Consider the following 22,110-nt stretch of genomic DNA (forward strand, 5'->3'; position numbering starts at 1 on the left):
AGTGCCTTTGAAAGTAATTTGAACACAGAAAATCTTGCCTTATTTTGAAAGTCCTAGTGAGGAAGGATATTGTTGCTTCTGCCTCTGGCAGGGTTGAGAACCCCACTGGTTCCACGAATGAAAGCAACAGGGTAGGAGTTTTGTAGGTCCCTTGGCAAATTGCTGACAAGGAAAAGTCCCCACCAGAGTCTTGTCTGTGGCACCTGCAGCTGCCCTGGCCACTGAAATGCTCCAGATCCAGTGGTATTTGAGGTGAGCTGTGGCAGAATGGAGGAGCAAACACTTGGGATTGATTTACTGCAAGAACTGGGTTTCAGTAGCAGCAATCAGCTGAGCCGTGGTGAGAAACCTCTCCAGTTTGTGCTTCCATTCATCTCCTCCTGCCCTGGGCTCCTGGCACTGCTGCCATGGGAGAGAGGCTCCCTGCTCCCACCAAAATGCAAAGCATTGGAAATGAAGAGATGAAACATTAATGTGGAATGGGAAGTGGGAACAGCTGCCTGCAGCAGGTGACCCAGTGGAGGGGAACTTCCTGGGACTCTGCAGCCACGTGGGGGAGAACATGGCCAGGCTCCACCATGGAGACACAGCTTTGATCAACTCTGGGCTCCTGCCAGGAGATTAGCTGCTCCTTCTGATCCTGAACAGGCCCAAATTATGTGTATTTGCTTCTCAAGGAAAAGGCTGGAGCTTGGTGTCCTGCATGAAGGTTGTTTTCAGTCTCTGAGGTTTCCTTATTAATGACTGCCCAGGAAGGAGCCTGTAGATGTGTTTGCTGGACACAACCAGCAGGGCTCGTTACCCTCCTGAAGCCAAGTGATCCTTAGGGCCCCTTCCCACTCAAATCATTCCACGATTCCAGAATGATTCCATGATCTCTCTCTGCATTTATTTTGAATAATTTCCTTTCAAATTTGAATTCCCAAATTTAAACGATTTTTTAAAAGAAATAATCTAAAATTATTCCAGGGAAATAAAGGGGGTGGGGGGTATCAAACATACAACAATCATTCCTACACCCATCAAAGCATTATTAACTGGAAGTCTATTCCCTCACCTCTGTCCTTTGTTTCCTTTCCTGGAAAACCTTATGATCCCACAGTTTCTCTGAGATACCTACTGGGATTACTGGAAGGTTTGCTCTGTCACAGAGCCAGGAGGGTTTAAAACACTTGTTCCTCTGTATCTTTATCATTTAACCAGCTTTCCCCTGGAATGATGCTGTAGGAGAAGTCTGGAATTACTAGAAATGGATCAGGTTCACCTTTTTTCCTCATTTTTTTCCACCTACTTCCAAATTCTTGGAGTTATCCTCAAATGAGCCTAGAAAACTACCGTAGAAACATAATTCAGAGGAACATCTTGAAAAGAGACAACAACATCCAACAGTGGCCAAAACAGTCACATTGCTATTCTTACCTGGTCTCCAGGTGCTTCTGCCAGAGATCCCAACATCCATTGTCATTCCATAAAGGTGAGGAGGCAGTTTTGGATGTGTTCTTTGCCATGGGATGGGATAACAGAGTCCAGAAGGTCTTTGTGGTCCCTTTCAAGCCAAACCACACCATGATTCCATATGATCAGCGTCTATCCCAATTCCATTCCAGAAATCCCAATTCCACTCCTGCCGTTAACCCAAAACTTCCCCTCTTCTTCTTGCTCCACATCAGGGATGTATTGCCAAGTGCCACAGATGTGGGATGCCTCAGCATTCCCTGGGGACGCAGTTCAAGGCTGACCTTGTGGCCTCACTGCTCTAAAATGCCCAGTTGGCCCCAATTCCCAGGCAGCAATGCCTCAAACAGCAGTGTGGGGTGTTCCCTCTCCTATCCCACCACTGGGACAGCTCACATAGAATGTGACTGACTTACTGGGTGTGGAATTCCTGGCTTAAAAAGCAGGTGCTGGAATATCTTTCTCCTGGGAATATTCAGAACACCAGGAGACTCCCTGGAAGCCACGGGTCAGGGGCAGAGTCAGATGAACAATCCTGAACTTGTTTTCAGGGGATGCATCCACAGCATGTGGCTGCAACAACTTCAAAGTTGCTCTTTCCCTTTGGGACACCCAGGAAAAATATCCCAATCATGGATCTCTGACAGGAAAAACCTCAGCTCCTCCAAAATCCAGGCCAGCACTCCCCCAGGCTCTAAAGAATAAACAACAGGAAAGATCATCTTGGCACACACCACAGGCTGGGAATCACATTCCTCACTGGGACTGGGGTGTTCCCACAGCTCTGTGACAGTCGGAAGCATCCCCGTTTCCTCACTCTTCCATTCAGGAGAAAGAGACAACAGAGCCCTTGAACACCCAGTGTGTAATCCGAACAATCCAGGGAATGGATTCAGCCCACCTCTCTCTGGGGAAAGACATAATGCCCAGTTCTGGAAAAACACAAAGAGCAGTACCAGAAACATTTCCAGGTACTCCAGAAATGAAGCTCACAGGCTTCTTCCCGTAGAAACCCCGACCTCGCCTGGGACTGGGCTCAGGGAGAAAACCCCACCTGCTCCACAGCCTGGCACAGAGTGTATTCCATGGACATCCCAGGAGGGTGTCCCTGACCGTGACAGGGGGTTGGAACAGGACTATCTGCAAGGTCCTTTCCAACACAGATCATTTCAGGAGTTTAAGGTGGATTTGAGCCATTTCACAGCTTGCAGTTCCTCCCCAAGCCACATCCTCTGGTCTGCCTTTCCCATATCCCACTGGGAAGCAGTGGCTCCTCTCCCTAAACAGCCAGTTGCCATGCCCTGCCCAAAACCCACCAGATGACACAAGTGGTTGATCCACTCTCTTATCTGTTTTCCATACTCCAGCACTTCACTGACTCCACAGTCAGACAACCAGGATAAAACCCAGGTTATAGGTACTGGCACAAAGCAGCTGCTGCACTGGAAGGGACAATTTTGGTGGCTCCTCTCCTCTTAGCTGGGAATTCAGTGCTGCCAAGAGCCTGGCAGTGATAATGGATTTAACCTTTCCTATGGATTAATCCTCAACATTCACTACCAAGTGCTGCTGGAGCAGCTCTCCAGGGAAAAACTCTTCCCAGTTTCCTAGGCTGGATGGGAAGCTGCTACTGACAAGCTGGATCTCAGAAAAACTTCAGTAATTTGCTGAAAGCTTCTAAAACATGGACTTATTTCCAAGTCTAAGGCAACTCAAATCCTATGGCTCGACAGTATTCTTAATAAAGTCTTGCAAAAATGTGTTTGTGCGTAGGAATTTTTCCTTAACCCAGTTTCAGGCAAGAGTTGCCTGAGATTTCAGTTCAAGTTTTAGCCAACCTGTGACACATCAGACAGAAAAAACTATTTAATCACTCCTTTTCCCCAGACCCAACATGTTGGCTTGTGTGGGAAATGGTCAGGAAGTGCAGAAACAAGTTCAATCCCACCTTCAAACAATTCCCAAGGACTTGATGACCCTCTGATGAAACCCTGGCTTGGGGCAAGGCTCTCCTGCCTGTGGCATTGATCAGGGAGAGTGCAGAGGCTCAGTTCAGCAGCCCCTGCCCTGCTCCCTGTCCTGCACAGGACCCCCAGGCAGCGGGATCAGGGGGTTTGGTGTGGCTGCAGCCCCACATTAGACCACAGGTGTCTGGGCACCAACAATGGCCCTTTTATGGGAAACAATACTCATTCTCCCAGTGTCTTGGGGTGAGCTCAGAGGTAGCATCTAGGGCTCCAAGGGCAGCCAGACTCCTAGCTGCTGACAGCTTTGGTCTGGGAGAAATCGTGCGACATTCACACTTTTAGTGGGCTGGGTTGGCTGGTTCTCAGAATCACAGCAGTGGCAGCAGCTCCCTCTTACTGTTCCTAAACCAAACTCTTCAGATAAATCCAGAGAAGGAAGACTGTGTTGCCACTACTTAGGCAGGGCCCTCTTTGCACAAATTACTGCAGTTAGATTAAAAGAATTGTAAACAAGTCTTTAAGAAAAAATGCTCAAACATCTCATTCGCTCCTTTTCTGCTAATAACAAAGTCAAAGCTGATGCTCTAAAGTAATTAAACAGCATCAGAAAATCTAGCATGTAGGGGTATTTTACCACACAAAATACTTCTTGCTCCATGGATGCATTAGCAGTGATCACAACTCAGAGTTAAGCTCTCACAGAAGTGCATACAGCAGCCTCGAGGGTGCAGCTACCTCCTGCTCCCAGCAACTACTCATGGGAAGTTGGGTGGTTTGGATGGTTTTTTTTCAGAAAAAGAGATATTCTGTCTTTTTAGGAAAAGGGACCATGTGGGAACAAATAAAGTCCTCTAAATTCAAAGGAACAATGCATTGGAGTAAGGTTATGGACAATTGTTCACTGATATCAAGCTCTCTCCCCCAAACAAACAATGCTGGAAAACTGGTAACAATAGATCAGGAGAAGGCTGAACAGCTTTTTTACCTGTCTTCAGTGACTGCCTCTCTTCCCCCCATTCTCAAATGGATGGACAGCAGGATGGGGACTGGGAAAGCAAAGAGTTTTTACCCTGAAGAAGTACAAATCAGGTTTGCTTGACTCAGAGGGCCACACCTCTAGAAACAGAAAGAAAAGAGAGCAGTGGTTATTGATGAGCTGATTGGAATGACTTTGTAAGTCCCACACATGGGAGAGTGAGTATTTCCCATGGCTGCAACACTCTGGTGCAATGCTTTCCAGAAACAGGAAGGTTTCCATCACTCTTCCCAGAAAAATCTGGTATTCCAGACCTTGCACCTGGGTATTCCAACAAAATGCCAAACCTGCTTTTCCAGTACAATTCATTATACCCCTGGATCTCCTGGGCAGCCAGTTCAAGGGAAACACACCAGCCCTGTGACTGGAAAACACAGTATTTCATATTCTCTTGTATAGGTAAGAAACAGTCATGGATTTTGTTTAGTTCTCCAGGGATTGCTTCTCCAATGTTTCACGTGGCAGTCCATAACTTCTGAGCTCATCATCTGATGGATGATGTGCTTGGAGAGAAATGAACCTGAAAGCTCTGTATAGAACTTCGGCACTTTTCATCACATGTCATCTCACAGACACTGCTGCATCTTAAAATCCTTTGTATTCCTTTTTATGCAGAAAGTTTCCAAAGGATTCAACTTTCTGAAGCCATAACAAGCACTGCAGAATAACCAGTGTTTCAGGGGCCCACTGCATTGCTGTTACATTGCAGTTACATTTCATACTTGACCAGGAAAAAAGGCCAACAAATTTGTTACCATTTCTTATGAATATCCACATTATATTTTTCTGACTAATTATCCTACTGGCAGCACTTCACTGCAACATTTCAGATCAGTACCAAGATACCTGATTTTTATCAAATCAAAGAGGGTAATTGAACTGTCCCCCAAAAAAACTCTGCAGAAAAATAAAAAATACCTTAGAGCAACGAGTATTGCAATGGTGAAAATTATGCCAGTCCCAAACAGTTGTGTAGCCTGTACAGGATATTCCTACTTCATACACAGGATTTCATGTGATCTGTGGAGGCAGAGCTATTGTCCTGTTAAAGACTGCAGTTTGGTGAGAAGGAGAGGTAGCAACTACTAAGTGCTGTATTAGAATCACCATATAAAATATAGCCAAAGTGTTGTTACAACCCCAAACTGCTTTCAGTGGGGTGAACCTGCAAGACAGAGGATTTCATCTTAGCACAATACATGGGATACTTCAGAGTCTCTCAGAAGAAAAGCTGTGAAACATTTTGTCTGTCTCAGAGGAAAAACTTCCAAGAAGCTGTGAAGAAAGACAAAATACCCTCCCCCAAGGGTGAGAGAGATGGTTAAAGACAGATTTTCTCAGTGTCAGTATAAAAAGTGTGCTAATCTAAAGCAAGACTGCCCCAAATTATTCCTCCACAGTCCAGGAGAGAGAGAAACCCCATCCACTGAGGTGTCAGCAGTCAAAAAGACAGCAAAATCTAACTCTAGTCCAGGATTCCTCCCATTATTTCACCAGCTGTTTCAAGAGAATATCTTTCATTACTCATGCTTTTTATGGGGGTCCTTTTTTGTTTTTAGAAGTCTTGTTGAGAGCATGTTTACTTTCAAGATGCTAAAGGCTGTTTTTGAAATGGCTGCTCTAAATTGTCTAAGGTTGAACAGTATATAGCTTCCTTCTGTCTGAGGGGTGAGCAGCTTTAAGAGGCTCATATTTCTCTTAATGTAGTTGGACAGGCTTTCTTTCAGCAGAAGCAGACTTTTAAAAGTGTTTGCTGCTATATAATCTCATTTTATAATCAGAGATTGCTTCTTAGGAAATACAAAGAAGTAGGCAATCTAGAAGGAAAAGGCTAAAACTCCAGGGTGCAAAAGCATTTAACACCAATACTGGGTATTTGTGAAGTTTCCCTTTGGCACGCTTAACTGAAAGGATGAGAAGCAATGGGCACTAACAGAGGAAATTCCAATGGAACATAAGAAAAAGCTTTTTTACCACAATGGTGGCCAGACACTAGAACAGGATGCCCAAAGTTGTGGAGTCTCCATCCTTGGAGATATTCAAAACCTCATTAGAAACAGCCCTTTACACCCTGCTCCAGGTGACCCTGCCCTGAGCAGGGGTGGGACTGGAGACTTCCAGAGGGGCATTCACACCTAGGTGGCCCTGCAGTGCCAGGGGGATAATGGTCAGCCTGGCCCCAGGCACCCAGACGTCCCACACTCACTCTCAGGGAATTTTCTAAGGCACAGATGGACATTGAGCTTTTCAGAATATTCCTGCAACAGTTGCTATTCCAGGGTTAAAACCAAAGTTATCCTCAGAACAGCACATTCTGTACTGCCTTGTGTAGGTCTTTGATGCAGCTGTTTTGGCTCATTTAATTCTACCTTCCAGATGAGCCAAAGCTGGAAGTTTGGATGAGTTCTGGATTAGGATGTCTCTGAAGACAAAAAAAAAACCAAACTCTGAATGCTTTATGTTGCTATTCTGTTGGCCAGTAGAGGGAGAAAAGAGATAGAAAATAGCAAGTCATTCTTGATTCTCTGAGGCTGAGCAGCAGTTCTCTGTCATATAGGCACTATTATTTTGTAGCCCTGGGGCCAAACTTCTTCTGTCAGAGCCATTTGAACAGATAAAACCACATGATATTTAGTCATTCTTTTAGCTCTTGTTATCACACTGAACATCCTGCTATGTAGCTAATGTCAAGGGCTGAATCCAGCTGTAATCTGTCCTGGCAGCTGACCTATTACTTTGGAAAACCAGACTCAGCACAGTTTTCCGTACACCTAGAGCTGCATTTGTTGCATTAAAGATTAAAGATTGCATCTGTGTTTCATTTAAACCTTTTTCCCCCCCTAACAAGAATGTAAAATGATCAAATGTGCCCCAGCCATTCCCAAGGATTTCCTCTGATACAAAGAGAAAGAAAGCACTCTCAGGTGTTTACTTCCAGCAACTATCCCTGGACTGAAAGGGGACAGTGGAGATCACCCCCTCACCCCAAATTTTCATTGCTTTCAACACTTGATGGCAGAGGGAAAGAGCACTGTTCTGAAGCCCAACCACTTGGCAAAGTGAGGACCTCATGAGTGGTTTGCTCCTATGCAATACTGATACAAATTAACCTCACAAAAGCTAAACTTGCAGGGCCTGCTCCAGCATAGTGCATCACTTCTAACAGAGTTGCATCTGTATGCTGCATTTTTTATATAGCAGCAGATTATGTTTCATTTATTGATGAACCAATAAATTGAAAGATATTGATGGACAAATAAGGGAAAATAAGTTACAGTGCAATCTAAAATTAGACCATCCTTGTCTGTGTCCAGTTTCAAATGCAATTATCCACTTGGCTCTGGCCTGATTAAGCCCCGGGGTGAACAGGATCCAGGTTGCACTGCTGCTCTAAAGCTGTTCTGTCATGAAACTGCACAAACTGCCCCAATTGTCCCACTCCAGAACTCCATTTCGGTAGTTTTAATGGAGTTCTGCTCTCAAAACAATATTTCCAGAAGTGCATAAATGGTGTTGAGTCCCAAGTGCAATTTTCAGAGTGGAATGTATGGCACATGAAAGCCACTCAACCAGCCCTCAGTGACACAGAGTCTTCTACATTTAACTTCCTCAGGAACAGCCCTTTGGAAAAATTTTGCTAAGGCTTGAGCCTGACTTTTGATTGAGATATCCGTGAAACTTCTGTCTGGGGTTTGTCACTTGCTATGCACATTTAGTTACTTCTACACAACCTCTTCTAGAGGTGAAAAATGTACACCACCTGCAAGTCTTTCAGCAGAAGAATGGGAAAAGAAGACCTGACAGAGATTCTCTCTCCTTGTTTTGTTATTTTAACGTATCAGATTCCCCCCTGTTGAATTTCATGGAAAATGAAGAAACATGTTTGTGCACAGCTGGAAACTGCAGCACAACCAAGGATGGAGGGTACTCTTCTGAAAGATTAACACAAACCTTACATGAACACCGAGAGGTGCCCACGCGGTGGCAGCAGAGGAGAAAAGTAAGGAAATGGGTACGGGAAGGTCGAAGACATACATTGGTAACCTGAGCTGGAGCATCTCTCAGCTAAAGGCAAGATTAACTTCAAAATTAGGGCTGTGATCCAGCGTGCGAGCACCTGTGACTGCCCAAACCCAGCTGGAAGACTGAGGTCTCAGCACCACTGCAATAAACAAGCACATCTTCACCTGGCACTTCTTAGGTGTGGAGAAAAGAGGAAAAGCAGATGTCTAAGCTTGCAGAACACCATGCCACCAGCCATAAAAGCACATTTACTGAGAGGGTGGTGAGGCACTGGCACAGGCTGCCCAGGGAAGCTGTGGATGCCCCATCCCTGGAGGTGTTCCAGGCCAGGCTGAATGGGGTCTCTCGCAACCTGCTCTTCTAGTGGAAGGTGTCCCTGCCCTTGGCAGAGGGGGTGGAACAAGATGGAGTTTTAATGTTTCCAAACCGTTCTAAGGCTGATTTTCCTTCCTGTGCCTCACAGATACTCCCAACACGCAGCAGCACCTGGAAGTCAGGCAGAGATTTCAGCTGCAAACTGCACAGCAAGGGCAGGCAAAGGGCAGCAAGGACTGCCAGAGTTTCCCTCTGTACCCAGAGGTACAAACACAGTGAGGTGTGCAGCCCAACACATATATTAGCAATGTGGCATTTGCCCCTAAGGAACCTCTGCTACTGCTTGTAACTGTGGGAAATAAAAATCCCAACTTCAGGGAAACCTGCAGCTCACTTGCCTTTGGTCAAGTGAGATGGAAGAGCTGATGGAAAAAAAATCTGCAGGGACCTGCTTGGCTTCACAGCCTCATGTGGAGACCACAAGACAAGAGTGGTCTAGACTGAACCTAAACTGTCCAGCATCCTCCACACAATTAGCTGGCACAACAACTATTTCCCAGCTCCTCACCACATGCATGCCCACAGTCCTCTTTCCCAGGAAAGGTCTTACAGCTGTCACAGGTCAGGAATAAAGAAAGATGAGCTTAGTAAAAATGGGTGGACAAGAAAAACCCCTCAAGCAAGTAAATAATGGTTTTCTAGTCTAAGAAATTATGTGGTATAACTGAGTCTGTTGTATCTTTCAAAAAGTTATCATCTCTGCTTTCCCTTTTGCAGCCTGGGTGAATGCAGTCTTCCTTCTCCCTCACCATTTAGAAAGGCTCCCATAGACAAACCAGGTCTCCAGAAGTCCCAGATTTCTAACTGGTAGTGGGCCAGGTGGATATTTCCAGCCAGGTCACCTGTGAGGAGATCTCCCAGAAGGGACCAGGAGGGGCAGGATACAGCATATACTTTTGCTAACTTTCATGCTTTTACCTTGGGTGAAAAGAATGCACTGAATTTCAACTGAGCTAGAGAAGGGAGTGATAGAGTAAGGACTCCTTAGGCTTTTGACAGGAGCTGTATTTCCTGAGGATCTGCTGGGAGAGGAGAAAGACATTTACAAAGGAATTTGGGCCAGGAGCTTGCCATTATAATTTGCTGTTGTGAGCAGACACCTACCCATAACACACAGAATTTCAGACCCAAATTCAAAGTCCTTAAGTCTGGCACAATTCCACCTGGCTGGTCAGAGGCAGCAGCAATGACCCATCACCCTTGTGCAGAAAGGGGCAACATAGGGTGATAGCATTTCTGTAAGATGCCTTAGACAAGGAAGTGAAAAGAGCTGGAGCTTCAATCCATCTGTGCTTTGGAACCAACTGGGAGAAGCAAAACAAGGCTGGACATAGCTTAGGACAGGGCAAATCAATTAACATCCATATCACTAAGTGCTTTGAATTTTAAAAGGCATTTTGCCTGGAAGAGAAGCTGGTTCCTCCCAGTTCTGCTGAAGCACAGACTGATTTCTACCTTATGTAATCACCTTTTTCAATAGACTGGATGTAAGTTATTATTTACTAAGCCAGAAAACCACAATTGTCTCCAAAACTGCATGTTGAAATTATTTATGCTACCCTTGACATGCATGAATTTCAGGACCTGCTAGTCAGCAATAGATTTTTCCTGGCTTTTTTACAGAAATATGGCCCTTAATAGGTCCATTCAGGACTAGCAGCCAAGCAACTGTGAGTTCCTCTTGAGCAGGCAGGCCCAGCTAATTTCAAAATGGATTGCTCTGTGAAGGAAGCATAGCACTTCCCAGATCACAGAAATGGTTTACCAGCCCAAGTCTCATATAAAAAAGTCTCTTGGTGAGAAGCTGAACAGTTTTTAAAGGTGCCAGAGAAACCATTAGGTGATAAAAATTCACAGAGCAATTTTGCAAGAGAAAAAGCATAAATAAAAAGGGGATCGTTTCTCTCCCAGACCTTCCCGTGAGTCAGCTGCATTCAAAGAGATGTGCCACAGCTACAAATGAGCTAAAGGCAATTAAAAAGTTTGGCTGCCTGTGTCAAACCTTCAGCTTGTACTCATGCACTTTAATCAGAAAAGCAGCAATTACATAAACAGTACCACTAATTTAAGGGAGAGCAGAGAGTGCAGCCAGCATAGATCAAACCCTGTATGGGTCCTGAGATGGAAATAGCAACTGATCCTTGTTTGGTGTGTGAGAGCATTCATTCTGCATCCAAAAAAAAAACCCATACATACAAAGAACTGGTTCTTGCAAGGATATGTAGAAGCTAAAACACAGCTTCCAACCAGCGCAGGCTATTTCACTTCAAGGATATTCTGATCTGCTTTTGAGTTTGTAAGGTTTTAGTTATGCCAATGTTACAGATTCTTCTTGGGGGGCCTCTCAGTCTAAATACAAATGTGAAAGGCTACGTAGAGCATGAAAAGGAAGAAATCTGAGCCCCAACATTAAGCACAAGATACTCCAGGGAAAAATGTAATCGAAATTTCATGCCACTCATCTTAATCCAGCACTAGCTAAAATTTTAAAAACCCCCTGAGTATAAAACCAGTTGGAGTTTCTTGCTAAGCTACTTTTAGGCAAAGAGAAGAAAAAAACCACAAAGAGAGAAAAATTAATCAGGAGAACATCTCCATTGCAATTAAGCAGAACTTCCCTCTTTGGTAGGACAGCCAACTTGGTGCAGTAACTGCAAAGAGAAGGACATTCCTGGCAGCATCAGGATGGCTACTTGAGAAATTGTGATGAGAAGCCTATTTGGGATTTCATAGTCATATTCCTTGTGTCATAAAAAAAGCCACCTTCAAGCAAATCTAACTATTGCCAGGCAGAAGCCCTTCTTCTCTCTCACAACTTTAATACACAACCTCCAGAGCCCATGGACCCAGAGAGCCAGGTGAGCTCGAGCTGCAGCTTGGGCTGGTGGAGGATTTGGTGGTCAGGAGAACCTTCTCCTGATTTTGAATTCCTGTGTTGACACTGCAGTCACATGGCATACAAGAGTTACAGCTGGTGCAATAAACACTTACTGTGCCCTCTCTGAGCTGAAAAACATCAGTGCTCTGGGACTTGTGCATGAGGTATTTCTGAAAGGATGAATCAGAAACAACATTTGCAGTGTGGCAAAGCTGCTGTCCAGCAGTCAAGAGCTGTTCTAAAAAACAAACAAAAAAAAGGCAACAATGCTGTGTAGATTAATTTATGTTTTACCTTTGCTTCAAACAAGTCTAGAACTAGAGAAAAGAGCTCATTAGAGTCCACACTAATGGGAATTACTTGTCACATTTAAATTATGCAGCTCTCCTTTCCCTAAACATTTATGGCTCCCTCCTCAGTTTTGCAGTGCCCCTTCCTTCAAAAAATGTAAATAATTCTTGTTTCTGCTGTTCCCTTTCCTTTGGGGTATATTTAGAATATAAGAGACAGACTCACTTGTAAAAAGGTGGGGAGGAAAAACTCCTCTGCACAAAAGGCTGCAGCTCACCCTGGATTGTGTGTGATTCTTCTCTTACCAAATGCTTCTGTATCAAATAAATGCTCCAAAAGCAGACCATGCAGCAGATCTTTGGGGACAACAAACTGCAGATACCCTACCTGCATTTAAATTCTAGCTCTGCACTGGAAATCCAAATTACTTTATGTGATGACACCTTCCTTAGCAGATCAGTAGCTACACCCCTTGCACCTGCCTGCCTATTTCTAGGTCAGAAAAGAAAAAATGTTCAGAGGAGTACTAATTGCTGTCCTTCAGCTTTGCCAGCAGCTTTCCTGACCCTCTTCCTCCAGTGAAATTTAAGGTATAAAGTCCCCTGTGGAAGGCCAGGGGGTTCTGTTACCACCACAAGTATGCCTGAGAGCCTGGTTTCACCCTGCAGCTCCATCCATCTCCCAAGGCATGGGGAGGACCATGTATGGGATGAGGCTGTCACTGCACTTGGCAGCACATCCCCTTTCCAGATGTGAGAAGTGGTGACTGGTGCATCTGAGAACAGGTTTCCTTCTGCCTAGCTCCTTGCCACGAGGAGCTTACATGGTAACCCATCCTGCCCCCACTTGCTGGATGTTGTTCCCCTAATGCCACACACATTTTCACAACAGGAAGCCTCCCTGCTCTGTGATACAGCACTAAATTGCAAACACTAAGCTGCTCTATTTGCACAGCTGAAGACACATTGGGGAAATCACATCTTTAAGCCAAAACCCAAACACATTTGTTGTCACCATGGCAGAGCAGTTTTTTAAAGTTGGTTATAACACGACAAGTCAGTCATCAGCAACAGCAGCCTGACAAAATACTGCAATTTACAGCTCTGCTAGTTCAGAGGAACTATTATTTTTGTAAGGACTGACTGATGTTTTCTGAATTGTACTAGAATATAAGGTTTTCTTTCCAAAAGCAGCATGAGATGAGGATAGGAGGAAGAAGGGTTTCTTTTAAGCAACAGAGACGCTAGTATTTGGTACATCTAATAAATCAAAGGTTACCCACATGATCTTTTAACTATTGCAGAATGACCTGGTGTAAGAGCAGGCTGAAGTTCCTCAGCCTTTTAGCAGCAGATGGTTGGCAGGCTCACTTGGTTACATCATACCACACTGCTTCATCACATACACTCCCATGTTTATATTCCAATATTTACATGGATCACGATAAGCAACACAGATGGAAAAGAGCTTGTTATCTCCTGTTTAAGGAATGGAGGTGTATGTAGTGCACAGGAGTGCTGAAACCAGAGGAGATGGATGCAAGCAGAGGTTAACTGGCTTGTAATTCACTGATAACATGTTGATAGGGCTGAACATTAAAATCCTTCTTCGCTTCCAAGTCTAGCTTTTAGCTACCAGTTCACAGGAAACTTTGAGTCAGACACCACCCTTCCCTCCCCTAAGAAGGTAAATCTAAACCCTTCCACTTAAAACTGAGGAAAAACAACCATTTGGTAACTGGAAACCTGTCAGTACGGCCTCCCTAATGTGAGAGACGAGACTAAGAGCTTGGCATAGATAAATCTCTCTGAAACCTGAAGGCATATTTACAGTGGGTAAGCCAGCACACTGAGTCCCAGATCACTTCCTTTCCAGCAAGATAGCACTGCAGCCAGAGCAGTCCATCTTAGCATCTCTGCAGCAGCTGCTTCCCTCTGGTAGGTCAGGTTATCCCAGAGGAACAGGGCCACCAAGTCTATTTTGACAGATGAGCACCACTTTTGACCAGAACTTGACACGAGTCAGGCACCCAGATGCTGGAGGATAATATTTCCTGGAACTGAATAGATATGGGCACTACAGCACCACAAGGTTTACTGTAGTAAAAAGATGATTTCTGAAACAGGGTGCTCAAGTCTGCACTTCCAAAGAGGGAGGGTTTGGAGGGAAGTGACCCCATTCAGTAACATTTACCCAGTGCACATGACAACCTCTCCATTGAGGCAAAATACACAAAAGCCTCAGACTGCAATACTGGCCAGCTTGTATAGCCTGTCAAACAAACACATGTGTGGCCACCAAAAACCTCCCTGAAAAAGGAAAAGGAGATGGCCAGTTTGGCCCAGGGTCCGGTCAGACAGGGCAGAGACCAGCTCAGTGCCAGCTGCACTCAAACATGTGCATCCCACATCTCCTGGCAGAGGGTCAGGAGCTGTGCTGAAGAAGGGGGTGGTACAGCTCTCTTCAATTTGCAGATGAAGGGACAGGATTCTCCTTTCCAGACACTGAGGTGTCCCAAGGAGACACTGGCACCACGAGGTGTCTGACCATGCTGCTGAGCAGCAGCAGGGGTGACATGGGCCAGAGGCCCTGGGCATTGAGATACCATGAGAGGGATCTCATCTCCCTTGAGTTCATTGCCCTTTGCCCAGCCTCCACCTTGGCTTTGCCTTTACCAAAGTTTCCCAGCTTCCCAATAGAAGAGACAGCCTGGCTCCCAGGTGAAAAATATTTCACACACTGCAGGCAACATTTAGGGAGCAGGGGAAATCTCTCTTGGCAGTGGTCCCAGTCTGAGCTGTCACTGCCCTCAATCAGTCACAGGTGCTCTTCCATGTCAGAGTAACCCATACTTACTGCCAGCTCCTGTCTCTCCCCACCCTGATAAGCATCTCACAGCACTGTTTGCTTCACCCCCACCACCTGCAAGCAGGTTGTTGTCACAGCTCTGCCTGTGTTGGAAAGCAAATTCCCATCAACCCCAGGTACAGCTTTCCTGCTCTTACTTCTGTCAGCCCACTGCTTTTCTTGCTTCTTAGCTCACTGCCTCATCTCTCCATCCCACCAAATATCCCACATCAACACTGCAGAGCAGATGAGACAGAGCTTTAATAATGTATGCATTCCCTTGCTGTACTTGCTGGATGCCTGAGAGCACTGTTTTAATGAATCAGAACAGCCTTTCTCCTAATACCATAGTCTGGGGCCACAGCACAGTCAAACTGAACTTATTTTGAAGGCTGTTTCTAAGAAGATGAGAGGTGAGACCCTCCAAAGAGACATGGATCTGAGGACTTGAGGGAAGACACTTTCCTCAGGCAAGTTTGACCTAGGACATCACTCCTTCGGTGCAGAAACCTCCTATCATGGGCGTGTTCCAGGAGGATATGGTGAAATCCATGTGCTTTACAGTCCTGCCCCAAGTTGTGCACAGCAAACTGAAAGGGGTAATTTCTCTCATCTCTGTACAACCTTTGCACTACATATATATATATATATATTCTAAGTTATTTGCCACAGCAAAGTATTCCTCTAATAAGAGTATCCTGGGGTTTAGACAATGGGTACAGGCAACTTAAAAGCTTTCTTTTAAATTTCAGCTCCTGCCATCTCAGACATTAATTTAGTACCAGCACAGAGGTGTATATTATGTTAGTGCTGTGCATACCAGTCTTTATGGAGGGAAAAAAAAAAAAGCCAAAAAAGCTCTCTAGGGACTTGCCTGCTCATTTCTGGCTCATTAACTTTAATGTCATAGTCACAGCTCTGACAGGTTGGGAATAGGTGATCTTTGCTATTCTCTAGATCATGTCTAGCCTACACTCATACCTTAAAGTCACATTCCTGACCCTCACACTGTGTTTTAACCAGATAATAGGAAGCAAGCCTGCCCAAAGGCTTGCTGTTCATTCCACTCAGCATCACACACAAGCACTGGGGCCCCTTGTCAGCATGTTATTATGATCATTAACCCTGGCACAGCTGGATGTGCTGGCACTCCAAATGGTACCTGATGCAATGGGTTCCTGCAGCCCCAGGGGTGCCAGGCCACTTCCAGGAGAAAACCCACCCAAACCAGCGTGTGTCACAAGCAGGGGTTTGACATCATTCACATTTGACAAGGGTTTTTTTTTGCCAGAACTGTTCTGACATTGGGCAAGGAAGAAGGAAAATGAATACATTTCTTTCTGTCCAAACCCCCCCGTAATTCAGACAACAGGAAGAGTCAAAATTTCCCTTTTAACATCTGCTACCAAACAACACTCATGCTTCAACACTTACAACCTGACAAAATGGGGACACTTTTGGAAATACCAGTGAGGTCCCAGTCACTGCTCTTTGTGCTGCTCTTACAGAGAACCTTAACTTGTATTCTAAAGTTTTGCTGCTATTATGATCAACACAGTGAGTCCAGAGGTGAGTCAGTCATCTTTTTATGCCATTAATCCCTTTTTTACCCATTTTTATCACCTTCTCAGCCACCAGACCCCAACACAGATGGAGGCTACATCAAATCCACAGACCTACCCTTTCTGTGTGCCCCAGGAAAAGGCACAACCATCTAGTAAGAGCAGCCAAACTCTCAAGGAAAAGTTAGCACAGATGGCTTAAGCTGTTTACTTTTCCACTTCCCGTTTAGAGTGTCAGGTTCCACACAGTGGTTATTATTAATCAGAGGTCAGCTCCATGCTGAGACCAGTCATCCCTCCCAATAAGCATCTGTTTTAAACAAACACAAGCCAACCCAAAAACGAGTTTAAATAACCAGCCATTCCTCAGGATGTTTCTGTACTTGACTTGGTGGCAGTACAAACTGCAGCAGTATGAGGACTACCACCTATGTGGAGTGCCTGGGGTGAGCACTGAATTAACTTGCTGCAGTGCTAGGTACATCAGAGCTGGAAGAGAATCTTGGAATGATCTCAGACAGTAGCTTAAGGCAAAGCACATTCAGCACATAAACATTTTTATAACAGCAACACTGCTTTGTGGCTGTCATGGTGTAACCCCAGCTGGCAGCCAAGCCCCACACAGCCACTTGCTTGCTTCCCCACCAGCAGGATCAGGGACAGAATTGAAAGAGTAAAAGAGAGTAAACTTGTGGGTTGAGATAAAGGCAGTTCAATGGGTAAAACAAATGCCAAGCATGCAAGTAAAGCAAGGAATTCATTCGCTATTTCTCATGGGGGCAGGCAGGTGTTCAGTCATCCCAGGACAGCAGGACTCCATCATGGGTAGCAGCTACTTGGGAAGACAAACATCACCACTCCAAACATTTCCTCAGCTTCCCACAGCTTTATATGCTGAGCATGATGCCACAAGGTATGGGATATCCCTTGGGTCAGTTAGGATCAGCTGCTCTGTGTCCCCTCACAAGTCCTTGTGCAGCCCCAGCCTCCCCACAGGCAGGGAGGTGTAAGAAGCAGAAAAGGCCTTGATTCTGAGTAAGCCCTGCTCAGCAGTAACAAAACCATCTCCATTACCAACACCCTTTTCAGCATAAATCCAAAACACAGCCCCTTACTAGCCACTTTCTAGTGAAGAAAATTAACTCTACCCCAGCCAAAAGAAACACAGTGACATATGTGAATGGAGAAGGTACTTCATCGTTTTCAGAGCCAGGGTTTGAAATTTACCCTGGAAATGTGCATGTGTGAATGAAAAAGCAAACAGATCTATGTTGATGGAGCTGCAAGTCTGATGCATTTTACTAGGAGATATTTAATTGCTGTGCTTTAACTGCTGAAGCCCAAGACAATTGCCCAAGCAGACATGCTCATTCACCCAGGAGTGAGGAACACAGATAAGACAGAAGAAAGGGGGATGGGGGAAGATTAGGCATGGCTCAAATTGCTAGAAAGGAAAAATAGTTTGCTTCCACAAAACAGAAGAGACAGACTGGACACATCTTCCCAAGCTGCAAGTTTCTCTGATCTGAGGGATGAAAGTACTAATTTGCTTAATGGTGCCAAGGCAGCTCTGCTCGTCACAGAGGAAACTGTCCAGCCATGTCACCAGCTGTGCCCTTGCCTGGGAAGCAGGAGAGTGAGGGATGATTCCTTTTGTCTTTAAGCTCAGAGCCCAATTAACTGTGTGGGTCCTTGAGCATGTGGCAGAGGTGGGGGCTGGGGAGGTGAGCAGTGGTAACAGCAGCACCTGGCAGTATTAGTGCCTAACTGGGGGAAGAAGTGGAAGAGAGATTATAGCAGCATTAACAGACTGAGCAGGGGGACAGGGGGTTCTGGCCTTGTAGAGCAGAATGAAAAGGGGCAGATAGAGAGCAACAGCTAAGACAGTATCACATTTTTACAGGTTTACACTGGGAAATGAGTACAATAATTAGATCACTACTTATGCATTCAGTCATCAACGCTCAAAATCTCAAATAGATATCGTCATCTTAATAATGGTCATTTCTCTTCAAAAAAGACAGGTTTATTTATTTTTTTTAAACAGAACAGCCATACTTTAAGCTCTACTTCTCCATCCTCACCCCAAAATCATAACAGACTTACCAGATGGTTTTTCTGAGCAGAGTGAATTGAAAGTCTTCAATGGCTGCTGCAGCCCTTTAAAGGAAGGTCACTATCACTGTTGAAACTTAAGATTTTATGGGACAGACAGGAGGGTCCAACCACAGAAGTTGCCTGGAAAAAAGACCAGAATGGGATGTGAACCTTTTTGTCTTGAGATCTGTAAGACATAGTCTTTCAAAATGCAATGTCAGAAAATATTTCCCTCATTAAAACACCCTTAACACAAAATCCTCATGTCATTGAGCTTTGGGCTCATGCATCAGGCTGCAGACGTGGCCAGAAGAGAACTGGTTATACTTGTAACCAGAATGGTGGCCTTCCTCAGGGAGACAAATAGTTACAGACACCCATTGTGAGCACAACAAGTGGCAAATGTCCACTGTCTGGACACTTTGGCCAGAAGAAATCCCTGCCCTGACAGTCAGCCCTTCCCTCAGGCTCCTTTGTGCAAGACACCATGCAGTGCTCACAAGACTGCAGGACATCCATATCCTCTGGGAAATAAAACACTTGGAGTGTCTCACATAGATCTGAGATCTGCCACTGAAGAACTTCATATGTGTTTTAACAGTTTAAATTGCCAGTCTCTGCTTTTTCTTCTGATATACAGAGGATACTTGTACAGCTTCACTGTCCCCACAGTGTCCTACATAATCAAGTCAACACATCTTTAGTCAGGTAGGGACCTCCTCACACTCAGCAGAGCTGTAGAAAAAGCTTTGGCCCCTTCTTTTTGACCTGCTGTCTTTGGAAAACAGCTTTGGACATACACTGCAATTTGTCCTCCTGAAAGTTAAAGTCTGGGAAAGAGTATCCTACACAGACTCACACACTTCCAAGACACAGCCATGCCATGATTAGGACTTTGTATCCAACAATTTTGATTGCAAAAGTATTTCTAGGAGGGGAAAGGTCTTAGGCTAGCTGACATAACTCCAAGTGTTATCAGAAATCCCTCCAGGAGCATGGAAGTGCGCCATGTAAAAATCCCTTATCTGTCAGCAAAAAAACTTGGTTAAGCTCCTCCATTTCTCTCACTCCAGCCTTAATGTGAGTGCTCTATCACACAGAAACTCTTTGGTGAGTCCAAATCCTTCGCACACCATCAGCTGGCCATGACAATTAGACAGATTTCTTTCACTCCAGAAAGTTCAGGACTTCAGGGGGAATAATGGATTTTAATGGGGCTATAAGTCTCCCGTGGCAGCTGCAGCACAAAGCAAAGAACAAAGTCACAATGCTGCATATTTAACAATTGGCTCTTATTTCCCAGGGATAGCTATCAAAATGTGAGCAAAGGCAAAAGGGATTGAAATGCCCTTTAAGAAGACAAAAGAACAAAAATCAAAGACAGGATACTGGTCCAAATCTATTTTGGTCATATTATTCATTACTTCTGAAGTTAAGCCTTCGTATGGTTTAGAAGTCTATGGTATTGCCACACTAATGAAAATTTATCTCTTACCCTAGCTAGGCACGATAAGGGAGGGAAATGGATGAAAGGGCCAGAAGATTTTTAGTAACATAGTTTAGCATTGCTGCTGTTAGCCCCTCAGTTCTGCCACGTCCAGGTCTCTGATGTGCTCTGTGGTGAGAGCTTTGCCCAGAGGTGCCAGCTTTGTCTGTTGTTTGCTGGAAGCAGGACACTGGCAGCCACCAGCTTTCCTAATTCTCTGAGGAGCATGCCCAGTTTTCTAACATGCCCTGAAGCACCCATGGATTCATTAAAACCCACAGCACAGAAGTTTGCAGGGGAGTTACAAAAGCCAGAAGAACTTGGATGCTCACCTGGTGGCATTTGTGACTGCATGATTCCTTCCCAATATGGAAGGATGTCAAGCTCATTTCCTCGGGAATTTCTGGGGCATTGATATGTTTTGTCCTAGGAGGAATAAGAACATAGAGCATTAAATTCAGCTTTAATATTAAGTTTTGAAAGGACTTTCACCAGGCACTAGAACAATTCCTATATATGGCCCTCACTGAAACACATGGATCATGGCTGAGGACAGTCTGAAGAGCAAAACCTTATAATACTCATTTTAAAAGTTCATCTGGAAAAAAAGAATAAAAAAATGTTCAACTAGATAGCAAACCAATTAGGAAAACTGACACATTCCTATGTTACCAGGCCAGGCCTTGTTCATTAGAAACCTGCAAAACTCAAATTCACTTTAGCCTTGTTTCAAGCTTCAGCATTTTGCCCTTACTGCATCTCCACTGATAGGTACTTCCCTTGTTATGCACACCAAAATATTTTCTGGTTACTTTCTGACTCTTTGAATTTCCCAGCCTCTTTCTCCCCTGTCATAACATCATCCCAAAGTTCTAGCTCATTCTGACACTAAAGCCTAATTCTATGTTTCAGCTTCTGGGTAAAAGTAATTTCGTTTAGAGGCAGGCACCCACAAAGTTCTGCTATTCACCAGCTCTAGAGAAGGAGGGGTGGGGGGAAAAGAGGAGAAAACAGGCTGTTTCAATATGTTGGCACATAAATAGACATTGGAATCTAGTTTAATATAACCAGTCTTGAAAAACTGCCAGCCATAACAAATGCTATTACACAGCAGCGAGTCTGTGCGCTGGAGGATGCTCTGGGGAGCTGTCTGTGAGACTCCTATTCAGGCAAAACTTTGACTGATGGCCCCATTTCTGATAGTATTTTCCTCTGTACTGCATGTAAATAGCTAAACAGCTAATAGCTAAACTCCTATTCTCAGCTGTAATAGATATACTTTTAGAATTGTGTGCTTTTACAAATAAGCTCTTGGACGAAGATAGCTGTGGAGTGCTGCAAGAGCTCCTCAGCATCCCCTCTATCTTTCCCCACTCCTGTCCTTTCACTCCCATCTCAGAGTGAACTAACATGCTAAACTGTACATTTGGTGGGTGGTGGGTGTTTTCTTGATGAAAACAATATTCCTAGCATGCTCCATTACCCTAATAGTTTTCAGCAGGAAGCATTACTAGTTACATTTGGTAACAAAAGAGTGTTCTTGTTCAAGTGTCAGGGAAAAAAACCAGCTTCTTCCCCGTGTCTGAGAGCTACAATGAGCATGCACATAGCCCTCAACCACACCCATTCAGATCTTCAACAGGGCCCCTTCTGTAGAGCAGCAGCCATTACCACTGTTGTGATGTTAACAGGATGAGGGTCTACACAGAACAGTTACTATCCAAAAAACTCTCTCCAGAGGCATCACTTAATTCTGAAAATATTCGGAGAAACACGTGCACCAAAATTCCCCTGCAGTACCCCCAAAGGCTGGTGGTGGATTTCTCCACCACACTTTGTCTATCAGCAAATCTACACCAAACCCACACAGAGGCAAAATAAAGGGGCATGAGGGAAGGGAAGGAAAAAACCCACAATGAAATGTGAGGAAATGCTGGGAAAACGAGTACCCACAGCATACCAAATAAAATCTCTGCAAGATGGAGTTTCTTGAGTTTTTTCCCTACTCTTTTCCTATTACATCCTTCTTCCCCATTTACCTTCTGTGACAACAAGTTCCAGTTAATTCCTTTTTTTTCCAAAAGGAAATTAAG

The 22,110-nt window shown here is 44.6% G+C and overlaps 1 long non-coding RNA gene across 1 annotated transcript in view; it reads right to left on the reverse strand.

Annotated features, from left to right (window-relative positions):
- Positions 1 to 867: 867 nt before the first annotated feature.
- The window catches only part of LOC111937434 (uncharacterized), a 44,577-nt gene continuing 23,334 nt past the window's right edge, over positions 868 to 22,110 (reverse strand). The window contains exons 2-7 of the long non-coding RNA XR_015285630.1: positions 20,350 to 20,443; positions 18,541 to 18,672; positions 4,408 to 4,538; positions 1,872 to 2,149; positions 1,420 to 1,546; positions 868 to 1,331 (exon numbers count right to left, since the gene is read on the reverse strand). This is a non-coding gene — a long non-coding RNA (uncharacterized LOC111937434). The remainder of the gene's footprint in view (positions 1,332 to 1,419; positions 1,547 to 1,871; positions 2,150 to 4,407; positions 4,539 to 18,540; positions 18,673 to 20,349; positions 20,444 to 22,110) is intronic.

This window comes from Cyanistes caeruleus, chromosome 4 (genome assembly GCF_971803275.1).
Source record: "Cyanistes caeruleus chromosome 4, bCyaCae1.hap1.1, whole genome shotgun sequence".
NCBI classification, from domain to species: Eukaryota; Metazoa; Chordata; class Aves; order Passeriformes; family Paridae; genus Cyanistes; species Cyanistes caeruleus.